General features: G+C 47.4%; 1 protein-coding gene across 7 annotated transcripts in view; it reads right to left on the reverse strand.

The window, feature by feature from the left end:
* LOC123343767 overlaps positions 1-10,980 on the reverse strand; it is a 65,372-nt gene extending 54,392 nt beyond the window's left edge. For 5 of the 7 annotated variants that reach the window (XM_044979118.1, XM_044979120.1, XM_044979117.1 and 2 more), the window contains exon 1: positions 10,576-10,980. The gene's annotated coding sequence lies outside the window, so the exon portion shown is untranslated. The remainder of the gene's footprint in view (positions 1-10,575) is intronic. The other 2 variants (XM_044979119.1, XM_044979121.1) reach the window with 2 other exon arrangements.
* Between the last annotated feature and the right edge of the window lie 269 nt (positions 10,981-11,249).

Here is an 11,249-nt window from a genome sequence, read left to right on the forward strand (position 1 = left end):
TCCCCAGTCCCAGCCAGAGCCCTCACGCCCCACACTCCTACTCTCGCCCTGAGCCCTTCCCACACCCCAAACCCCAGAGCCCTCACCCCTGCACCCCATCCCCCTGCACCCCTCACATCCCCAAACTCCCTGCCAGAGCCTGCACCCCAATCCCCTGCCCCAGCCTAGGGCTTGCACCCCAGACCTCCTCCCTCACCCAAACTCCCTCCCAGAGCCTTGGGCAGGTGAGGGGCGGAGTTTGGGCAGGGGCGGGTTCTGGGCACCACCAAAATTTCTACAAACATGCCACCCCTGGTGTGGACGCAATTCGACTGTATTGGCTCCAGGAGCTATCCCAGAGTGCTCCATTTTGACCGCTCTGGACAGCACTCTCAACTCAGATGCACTGGCCAGGTAGACAGGAAAAGCCCCATGAACTTTTGAATTTTATTTCCTATTTGGCCAGTGTGGCAAGCTGATCAGCACAGGTGACCATGCAGAGCTCATCAGCAGAGGTGACCATGGAGTCCCAGAATTGCAAAAGAGCTCCAGCATGGATGGAACGGGAGGTACTGGATCTGATTGCTGTATGGGGAGATGAATCAGTGCTATCAGAACTCCATTCCAAAAGACGAAATGCCAAAATATTTGAAAAAATCTCCAAGGGCATGAAGGACAGAGGCTATAACAGGGACCTGCAGCAGTGCCATGTGAAACTTAAGGAGCTCAGGCAAGCCTACTAAAAAAACAAAGAGGCAAATGGCCACTTTGGGTCAGACCCTCAGACATGCCACTTCTATCATGAGCTGCATGCAATTCTAGGGGGTGCCCCTACAACTACCCCACCCCTGTACGTGGACTCCTGCAAGGGAGTCTCATGCAACAGGGATGAGGATTTTGGGGATGAGGAAGATGACAATGAGGAGGAGGTTGAAGATAGCACACAGCAGGCTCTCCATTCTCCCTGACAGCCAGGAACTGTTTATCACCCTGGAGACATTACCCTCCCAACCCAGGCTCCCGGACCTTGAAGGCAGAGAAGGCCCCTCTGGTGATTGTACCTTTGTAAATATAATACATGGTTTAAAAGCAAGCATATTTAATGATTAATTTGCCCTGAAGACTTGGGAGGTATTCATGGCCAGCAAAGCTACTGGAATGCAGTCAAGCAACATCCGTTCTTTATCTCTCTGTGTTATCCTCAGGAGAGTGATATCATTCATGTGTCTGATGAAGTGGATATTCACCCACGAAAGCTTATGCTCTAATACTTCTGTTAGTCTATAAGGTGCCACAGGACTCTTTGTCGCTGGTAGAAATAGGGGAATTTTATTAAGGGGACATTCAGAGGTGGCTGTTCCTGCTGGGCTATGTGCCTGTGGCTGAAAATAAATCATCCCCGCTGTTAGCCACACGGTGTGGGGAGGGGTGAAGCGATCATCCCAGAGATTTGGGTGTGAGGAGGGGGTTAGTTGGGTTTGTGCTGCACGTTAACCTGAAAACCTTAGCCCCTTAAATGGCCAACCCATTTTAAATGGTCAACCCAACTCTCCCTTTTTTTCCTCCCGCAGCTACAAATGTTTCAACACTACCACTATCATCTCCGTCCCAGAGGCTAGCGCCGATAAGAAGGTGAAAAAAACGCACCTGCAATGAAATGTTCTCTAAGCTCATGCAGTCCTCCCGCACTGAAAGAGCCCAGCAGAATGCATGGAGGCAAACAATGTCACAGTCCAGGAAAGCACAAAATGAACGCGAGGACAGGAGGGACGCGCGAGATGAGAGGTGGCGGGAGCAAGAGGAGTGGTGGTGGTGTGATGAGAGGAGGCAGGAGGAGCTGCGGCTACTGGAGGATCAAACTGATATGCTCCGGAGTATGGTTGAAGTGCAGGAAAGGCAGCAGGAGCACAGACCGCTGCTACATCCCCTGTGTAACCAATTGCCCTCCTCCCCAAGTTCCATAGCCTCCTCACCCAGATGCCCAAGAATACGGAGGGGGAGGGGAGAGTGGGCTCCGGGCACCCAACCACTCTGAAGGCAGATCAAGTCAAGACTCCAGCTCTTTCTGCAGCCCACATCTACTGTGCAAACCACAGCCTGACACTGCATTGATCCATGCTGGGAGGTCACAGCAAACATTGCAACATCAAGGATTGCCCAAGCAACAGAAGGCTGGCATTCAATAAGTTTTGAAGTGCAGTGTGACCTTGTCCTCCCCTCCTCTACCACCCCACTCGGTGCTTTCCTCCTCCACCACTCTTCCCGGGCTACCTTGGCAGTTATCCCCCTATTTCTGTGACTAATTAATAAAGAATGCTTGAATTTGAAACAACAATGACTTTATTGCCTCTGCAAGCGGTGACCAAAGCGGGGGAGGGGAGGACAGTTGGCTTACAGGGAAGTAGAGTGAACCAAGGGGCAGGGCTGCCCAGAGGATTCAGGGGGCCTGGGGCAAAGCAATTTCAGGGGCCCCTTCCATAAAAAAAGTTGCAATACTATAGAATACTATATTCTCGTGGGGGCCCCTGTGGGGCCTGGGGCCTCGGGCAAATTGCCCCACTTGCCCCCACCCCCGGGCAGCCCTGCCAAGGGGGCAGGTTTTCATCAAGGAGAAACAAAAAGAACTTTGACACCGTAGCCTGGCCAGTCATGAAACTGGTTTTCAAAGCTTCTCTGATGCGCAGCGCACCCTGCTGTGCTCTTCTAACAGCCCTGGTGTTGGGCTGCACATAATCAGCAGCCAGGTGATTTGCCTCAACCTCCCACCCCGCCATAAACATCTCCCCCTTACTCTCACAGATATTGTGGAGCACACAGCAAGCAGTAATAACAATGGGAATATTGGTTTCGCTGAGGTCTAACTGAGTCAGTAAACTGTGCCAGCGCGCTTTTAAACATCCAAATGCACATTCTACCACCATTCTGCACTTGCTCAGCCTATAGTTGAACAGCTCCTGACCACTGTCCAGAGTGCCTGTGTATGGCTTCATGAGCCATGGCATCAAGGGGTAGGCTGGGTGCCCCAAGATAACAACAGTCATTTCAACATCCCCAACGGTTATTTTCTGGTCTGGAAAGTAAGTCCCTTGCTGCAGCCGTTCAAACAGACCAGAGTTCCTGAAGATGTGAGCATCATGTACCTTTCCCGGCCATCCCATGTTGATGTTGGTGAAACGTCCCTTGTGATCCACCAGTGCTTGTAGCACCATTGAAAAGTACCCCTTGCAGTTTATGTACTCACTGGCTTGGTGCTCCGGTGCCAAGATAGGGATATGGGTTCCATCTATCACCCTGCCACAGTTAGGGAATCCTATTGCAGCAAAGCCATCCACTATGACCTGCACATTTCCCAGAGTCACTACCCTTGATAGCAGCAGCTCAGTGACTGCGTTGGCTACTTGGGTCACAGCAACCCCAACAGTAGATTTGCCCACTCCAAAATGATTCCTGACTGACCAGTAGCTGTCTGGAGTTGCAAGCTTCCACAGGGCTATCACCACTCGCTTGTGAACTGTGATGGCTATTCTCATCTTGGTATTCATGCGCTTCAGGGCAGGGGAAAGCAAGTCACAAAGTTCCATGAAAGTGCCCTTTTACGCATGCGAAAGTTTCACAGCCACTGGGAATCATCCCACACCTTTACCACTATGCGGTCCCACCAGTCTGTGCCCAGAATCGGCGTTCCATGGCATGAACCTTCCCCATTTCCACCATGATGTGCAAATTGCCAGGGCCCCTGCTTTGAGAGAAGTTTGTGTCCATGTCCTCATCACTCTCGTCACTGTGCTGCCGTCGCCTCCTTGCCTGCTTTTGCAGGTTCTGGTGCTGCATATACTGCAGGTTAATGCACGAGGTGTTTACAGTGCTCATAACTGCCACGGTGACCTGAGCGAGCTCCATGTTTGCCATGGTATGGCGTCTGCAGGAGAGCAGAGTGGCAGCAGAAGCATGACAATGGTTTGCAGCCCTATTGTACCGTCAACTGCCAGAGCAGGAGAGCAGTGGCAGCGGAAGCGTGACAATGGTTTGCAGCCCTACTGCACTGTCTGCTGCCAGAGCAGGAAAGCACAGTGGCAGTGGAAGTGTGATGATGGTTTTCAGCCCTATTGTACCGTCTGCTGCCAGAGCAGGCGAGCAGAGTGGCAATGGAAGCATAACGATGGTTTGCAGCCCTACTGCACCGTCTGCTGCCGGCAGCACGCAGGACACAACAGCGGCGGCTGAGCTGAGTGGGCTGCACGCTTGCCATGGCATGGCGTCTACACAGAAAAAAGGCGTGAAATGATTGTCTGCCATTGCTCTCACGGAGGGAGGGGCGACTGACGACATGTACCCAAAACCACTCACGACAATGTTTTTGTCCCATCGGGCAGTGGGAGCTCAACCCAGAATTCCAATGGGTGGCAGAAACTGCAGGAACTGTGGGATAGCTACTCACAGTGCAATGCTCCAAAAGTCAATGCTAGCCTCGGTACTGTGGATGCACTCCACCGACTTAATGCGACTTAATGCACTTAGTGGAGACACACACAATCGACTGTATAAAATCGCTTCCTAAAAAACTGACTTCTATAAATTCGACCTAATTTTGTAGTGTAGACATACCCATAGTTAAAGGGACACAGCAGATGGCTTTGATCTACAGGGTCCCTGGGCTGGGACCTGGAGTAGTGGGCGGGCCCAGTTCCACCCCACCCACTCAGTCTAGATGCATGGGCAGGTGGCACCTGTGATAACTTCTAAACCAAGTGACATCATACACAGGCCTGAGAGCCAGACATTCTATTGGCAGCTTCCACAGACTGGGGGACCTTGAGGGAGTGACTTTCCCTCCCTCCCCATTTGTACATGAGGGATAAGGACAATGGCCTGCTTCACAGCATCCTGGGAGGCTTCATTGGTTAAAGGTCAGTGGGATTTGCAAGAGGAAGGCAGAGCAAGTCAAGGACTCCAGCTCTTTCTGCAGCCCACATCTACCGTGCAAACCACAGCCTGACACTGCATTGATCCATGCTGAGAGGTCACAGCAAACATTGCAACATCAAGGCAAGCACTGAGGCTCACTGTGATGTTGACAAAACCAGATACCCACATAGAATGTGAAAGGTATGTCTATGCAGCCCCAGACAGTAAGCCTCCCAGCCTATTACCCCCCACACTCGTCCTGATTTTTTACAGTTGCTGTCTGGTCACTCTACTCCCCATGCATCTTCCAGGCAGCAACAGGGGCCCAGGGAACCAGTGATTTCCCTACACACATACCCCCGAATTTCCTCAACACCCTCCCTCCCAGTTTTGTGAACTAGTTACATGTCAATTTAGTGACTGTTTGGAAATTTGAACTGAAATTGAAACATTAATACACACTTTAAAAGCATACACAGTGTATGATAAAATATGTGTATCTGAAAAAAGTATAATAGATTTGAAAAGTATGAACATAGATTAGCTTCCTTATACAGCTGTTGTTTTTTATGACAATGTCAGTGCATTCATTTTGGTGATGTTGGCCAACCTAATAATTTCAAATCATGATTTGTAAGCAAAGTCTAAATGAGGTCTCCCTGACAGCTAGTGATGAGCTGGGGCTCGGGGGAAAGGCTTCAGGTCCAGATTGTATTTACATTCACACCTAATCTACCTAGGTATCCAGCAAACAGAGTTGTGTTGTCCAAGTGATAGATTTTGGCAGGGGTTGGGTTACAAATCACTTGAATGTGGGTGTGGGATGGGGATGAAATGTTGTTGTTCTTATTGTATGAGTAAAGGGCAATAGAACTGTACTTAGCCTGTGCTGATTGAGGGCATCAAGAGAGAGGGTGGGGACCTGTCCCTCTCCACTGTTTAAAGAGAGAGCTGATTAGGCTCCATAGATAGTCTAAGTGACCACTGCAGCTGAAATCACTGATAATCAGGTCTAAGTGCTTAGTCCTGCTGTGGGGACAGTGTTTCTGTGGAAGAGACGGCCCAGACTGCACTAGCAGCGAGGTTCCCCCACTGAGAGCTCAGCTGAAATCACTGAGAGCTGGGTGGAACCTCAAGAGACCAACTCACAGAGGTCACAGTGGCAGCAGAAGGTGACTGCACAGGGCCATTGGTGGAGTGGTGGAGTGAACGGTGGCACAACAAACAGCAGTGGCCAGAGCGAACAGTGAGCAGCTGGAGGAACGAGCAAGGTGCCTTCTTGTCCCACACCTGGGAGGTGTACTCACGTGAAAGCACCTCTGAACTCTGAGTCTCCACTGACCAAGAACAACACCGGTGATTGGGGTGCGGTGGAGGGAAAAATGAAGGGCACGTTAAATAAACATTTGTTTGTTGGACTATATTTTAGTGACTTTGCTCCAGAATGCTAGATTTGTGACTGGGAATGGAAACTTATATAAATATGTTTCCTAGTAGGCCAAGATTTTTAAAATGCATTATTTGCCAAGGTTGTTATCTCACATCATTGCTATCTTGAGAGGTCATTATGTTGGGGAGTTTCTGTACTAAACATTTTTATTATTATAACTAATTTTTATATAAGAATGGTCATACTGGGTCAGACCAATGGCCCATATAGCCCAGTATCCTGCCTTCTGACAGTGTTCAAGGCCAGGTGCTTCAGAGGGAATGAACAGAACAGGTAATCATCAAGTGATCCATCCCCTGTTGCCCATTCCCAGCTTCTGGCAAACAGGCTAGGGACACTCAGAGCATGGTGTTGCATCCCTCCCCATCCTGGCTAATAGCCACTGATGGACCTATTCTCCAGGAATTTATCTAGTTCTTTTTTTAATCCGGTTATAGTTTTGGTCTTCACAGCATCCCCTGGCAAAGAGTTCTACAGGTTGACTTTATGTTGTGTGAAAAAGTACTTCCTTTTGTTTTTTTAAAACCTGCTGCCTATTAATTTCATTGGGTGACTGCTAGTTCTTGTGTTATGTGAAGGATTAAATAACATTTCCTTATTCACTTTCTTCACACCAGTCAAGATTTTATAGACCTCTATCGTATCCCCCTTTAGTCCTCTCTTTTCTAAACTGAAAATTCCCAGTCTTTTTAATCTCTCCTCCTGTTTCATACCCCTAATCATTTTAGTTGCCCATCTCTGTACCTTTTCCAATTCCAATATATTTTTTTGGGGATGGGGTGACCAGATCTGCACACAGTATTCAAGGTGTGAACGTAACATGGATTTATATAGAGGCAATATTGATATTTTCTGCCTTATTATCTATCCCTTTCTTAATGATTCCCAATATTCTGTTTGCTTTTTTGACTGCCTCTGCATATTGAGTGGATGTTTTCAGAGAACTAACCACAATGACTCCAAGATCTCTTTCTTGAGTGTTAACAGCTAATTCAGACTCCATCATTTTGTATGTATAGTTGAGATTGTTTTCCAATGTGCATTACTTTGCATTTATCAACACTGAATTTCATCTGCTATTTTGTTGCCCAGTCACCCAGTTTTGTGAGATCCCTTTGTAACTCTTCACAGTCTGCCTGGGACTAAACTATCTTGAATAGTTTTGTATCATCTGCAAATTTTGCCACCTCACTGTTTACCCATTTTTCCAGATCATTTATGAATATGTTGAACAGTACTGGTCCCAGTACCGACCCCTCAGGGATACCACTATTTATCTCTCTCCATTCTGAAAACTGATAATTTATTCCTACCCTTTGTTTCCCATCTTTTAACCAGTTACTGATCCATGAGACAACTTCCCTCTTATCCTATGATGGCTTACTTTTCAAAAGAATACATTTTTTTTTTTAAAATATATTTTTTTAGAAATCTAGACCTATGTGTTTTGGTGTAACTTGCATTATCCTTATGTTAAATTTGCATTATCCTAACAAAACATTTATTTTATTCATATCTCTTTTATATATAGCAGGTCAAAGTGAAAATGAAAAGACAAAAAACAATACAATTTTTCCACTCAAAGGCCTCAAAAACTAACCAAGGTGAAGAACACATCAAGAACCAAGAATATATCAACATGTCATCTGAAGGTTCAAGGGGTATATCTACATCTGACCAGCCCGAAGCACAAATACAGAAGAAACAGTGTCTCCAAAACCTAAAGGCAGTTCCCGATGTTTGTCGGTCCAAGTGTTCCCATTTATTGAAGTTACAGAAGATGGCTACTGGTGCACCTCTTGCAAAAAAGCTTACGAAGAAGGAAAGCTTCCCAATGCTATAATTGGTAAAAGTGGAGGAGCTTGGTTTGTCAAACTGATCAGCAAAGCCAATGCTGACAAACTACATGAAAAGGCTGCAAAACACCAGGCCTCTGGAGTGCATCAGCATGCAGAAAGCCTTATAAGCCCACTTTCAAAGCCAATTTTAGAAGTACTTAATGAGACTGTTAAGAATGCTGGAAACACAACACAGTTCATGCAAACAAACATGGCTGTGGCATCCTACTTTCTATTTAAGCAAGAGATACCACACACTACAAACTGGAGGCCAATGTTAAGTGCATTGTCACTTTTTCATCCTGAAGTTGAATGCTGGTTCCGGACAAGACCAGCAAATGCTCACTATCTTTCTGCAAGAAACTCAACTGACTGGCTAGAAGCATGCGGTACAACAGTGAAAGACTCAACAGTTGAAAAAGTGAACTCTCTCACCACATTAAAAAAATTTGCATACATGGCTGATGAATGCACCGATGCAAATGGGTATCAAGTATTAAGTCATTGTGTATGTTATCTTGATGTCAGGGGTAGGCCAGTAGATGCATTTCTAGATGTTCAAGTTATAGAAGACACATCGGCTGCATCTGTGACAGCCCACATCTTAGAAGAGTTAAATGCTTGTCAATTGGACCCCAAACAGATGGCTGCTTGTGCATTTGATGGAGCTGCAAACTTCTCTGGAAGACATGGTGGAGTACAAGCTTTTCTCAGAGAAAAGTGTAACCCTAATCTCTCCTATACACACTGCAGAGGCCATCTACTCCAACTAGCACTAGCACGAGCTGCAGAATCTTCAAAAGACATTTAAAAAGCTATAAATTTAATGTCTTCATTATATTCGTTTTTCAGCGAGAGTCCAAAAATACTGAATATCTTGGAAAATATAGAAGATACCACTGGGACTGAAGTTCAAATTAGCCCAACCTGGGAAAACCTGCTGGCTTTCTCATGAGCGATCCTTGGCTGTTGTCTTAAAATTACTCCAGCCGCTATTACTGGCGTTGGAAAGTATCTACCAAATGGGATGGATCTAAGTAGTGAGGCTGGTGGATTACTTTTTCTACTACATTCAGAGAAGACTATTGCCATTCTCTCTCTTGTAAGTCTACTGTTGAAACCACTTGGGTCATTATACAATGCCATCCAGGTCATCTGCTACAACAGTAGTAGATCTTTGTCCAGCACTTGAAGCTACATTTGGATCAATCAGAGAGCTATCCATTGAAAAAGTACTGGAAGAAGCAAAGACTTCAGTCCAGAAGTTGACTAATGAAGGCATTTATATTGAATCCTTAAATGAAGAAGACAGGAAGTGTTTATTAAGAAAACTGAAAAAGTACACAGACTTGATTCTTAAAAATCTTCAACAGCGACTTCTAGATTCTACTCAACCTCTATGTAGCTTTTACAGATGTCTGTCCTATAAAACACCAATAGTTGAGTGGAGTTAGGCACTACCAGCAATCGGGCTGCTATGTGATCAGGACAGAATAGAGAATTTGAACACAGAGTGGAATATCATACGACGAATGAATGAAGATTTGACTTCAACTTCTTTTTTATCATCACTAGTGGCTCGACCCAATCTTTGTGATCTGTTTCCTGGGATGAAAGAAGTAGGCATTCATCTCTTGCTACTCCCAGTCACAACAGCTACAGTTGAGCGTTCTTTTTCATCACTGAATAGAATTTTGTGTTCTGAAAGAAGTCGCCTTCTGCCTGATCATGTGAATGAACTAATTAGCATATCCATTGAAGGAATGGAAGTACAGGACACAGGAGAAGCCACCAAAGATGAATGCACTACATTCCAGAAGTTCATTAACAGAGTTGTGCAAAATTATAACAAGAAACCAAGAAGGATGTAGACGTAGTGCTTCATAGAAGGCTTGAGTAACCAACTTTAATTTGTGTGATGATTTTAAAACATGAGTTAAATCTAATAAAATGGTCATGAAACATTTTTCAGTTTTTACTATGGTGCCATACAGCCCACCTTCACCCCTCATTGACCCTGACACCCCCCTCCCTGTAAATTCAAACACCCTCCCCCCTAATTTCAAGTCCTGAAGAAACCACTGGAGGGACCCGCACTCGTAAGGCTTCTGGAGCCGCTTGAACGCCATTCTCCCCGAGTCCCTTCAAAGGCAGCTTGCCCATCCCCTGGAGGAACTGGCGGTCCCGGCTACGGAGCTCGGACCCAGGGCAGCACCAGGCAGGGGATGCGGAGCGGGGGTACCCCCGCTCGTGGCGTTCCTCCCAAGTCAGCGGCCGGACAGCCGCCCCCGCCCCGCGCCAGCTCCGGAACCGCGCAGGGCTCTGCAATAGACAGCCCCGCGCCGGCGCACAGGACTGAGGGGAGCCGCGACCCGCCGCTTTGAGTGACCCCTCGGCACGTACCTGAGCTGCGCTTTGCAAACTGCCCACTGCGGCCGTGCTCAGGGGCCGTTCAGCTCCGGAGGGGGTCCCCCCCCAGGATTTCAGGGACAGGAAATGCAGAATTCGCAGAAGGCGCCGCTTTGAACAATGAAGATGGAGCAAGAAGGAAGTGGTTGTCCCCTCCCCGCTTGGTTAATTTACTTCATTCTCCCTCTCATCGGCTCCCCTCTGCGTCACTCCTAACGCCCCCGCCCTCCTGTTTCTTTAGGATCTCCCCGGACTCCCGGCAGTTCCCTATTTCCTCCTGCTCTGAATCCTCGCAGAGTTGAAGCCCAAACCCGCACGGAGATTTGGCCATGGGATTGGAGGGGGGAGGGGGAATACTGTTTTCCTCCAGTGAGTGATCCCAGGCTGGAGGGAAGGGGGAGAGAGAGCAGAGCTCCTCACAGCCACACTGACCTGCCTCGGGGAGGAGGCTGGCTCAAGCAAGCAAACAAGATCGACTTTAAGACTGGTCTACACTACAGCCCTAGGTCGACATATGCCACATTAGGTCGAATTTATAATGTGTGTGTCTACACTACTGAGCCCTTTCCGCCGACCCAAAGGGCTTGTAAAATCAATGCCTGTACTCCACCTCAGGGAGAGGAGTAGTGCTAGAGTCGACCTTCCTGGGTCAAATTAGGAGTAGTGTA

This window comes from Mauremys mutica, chromosome 11, assembly GCF_020497125.1.
Source record: "Mauremys mutica isolate MM-2020 ecotype Southern chromosome 11, ASM2049712v1, whole genome shotgun sequence".
Classification (NCBI taxonomy): domain Eukaryota; kingdom Metazoa; phylum Chordata; order Testudines; family Geoemydidae; genus Mauremys; species Mauremys mutica.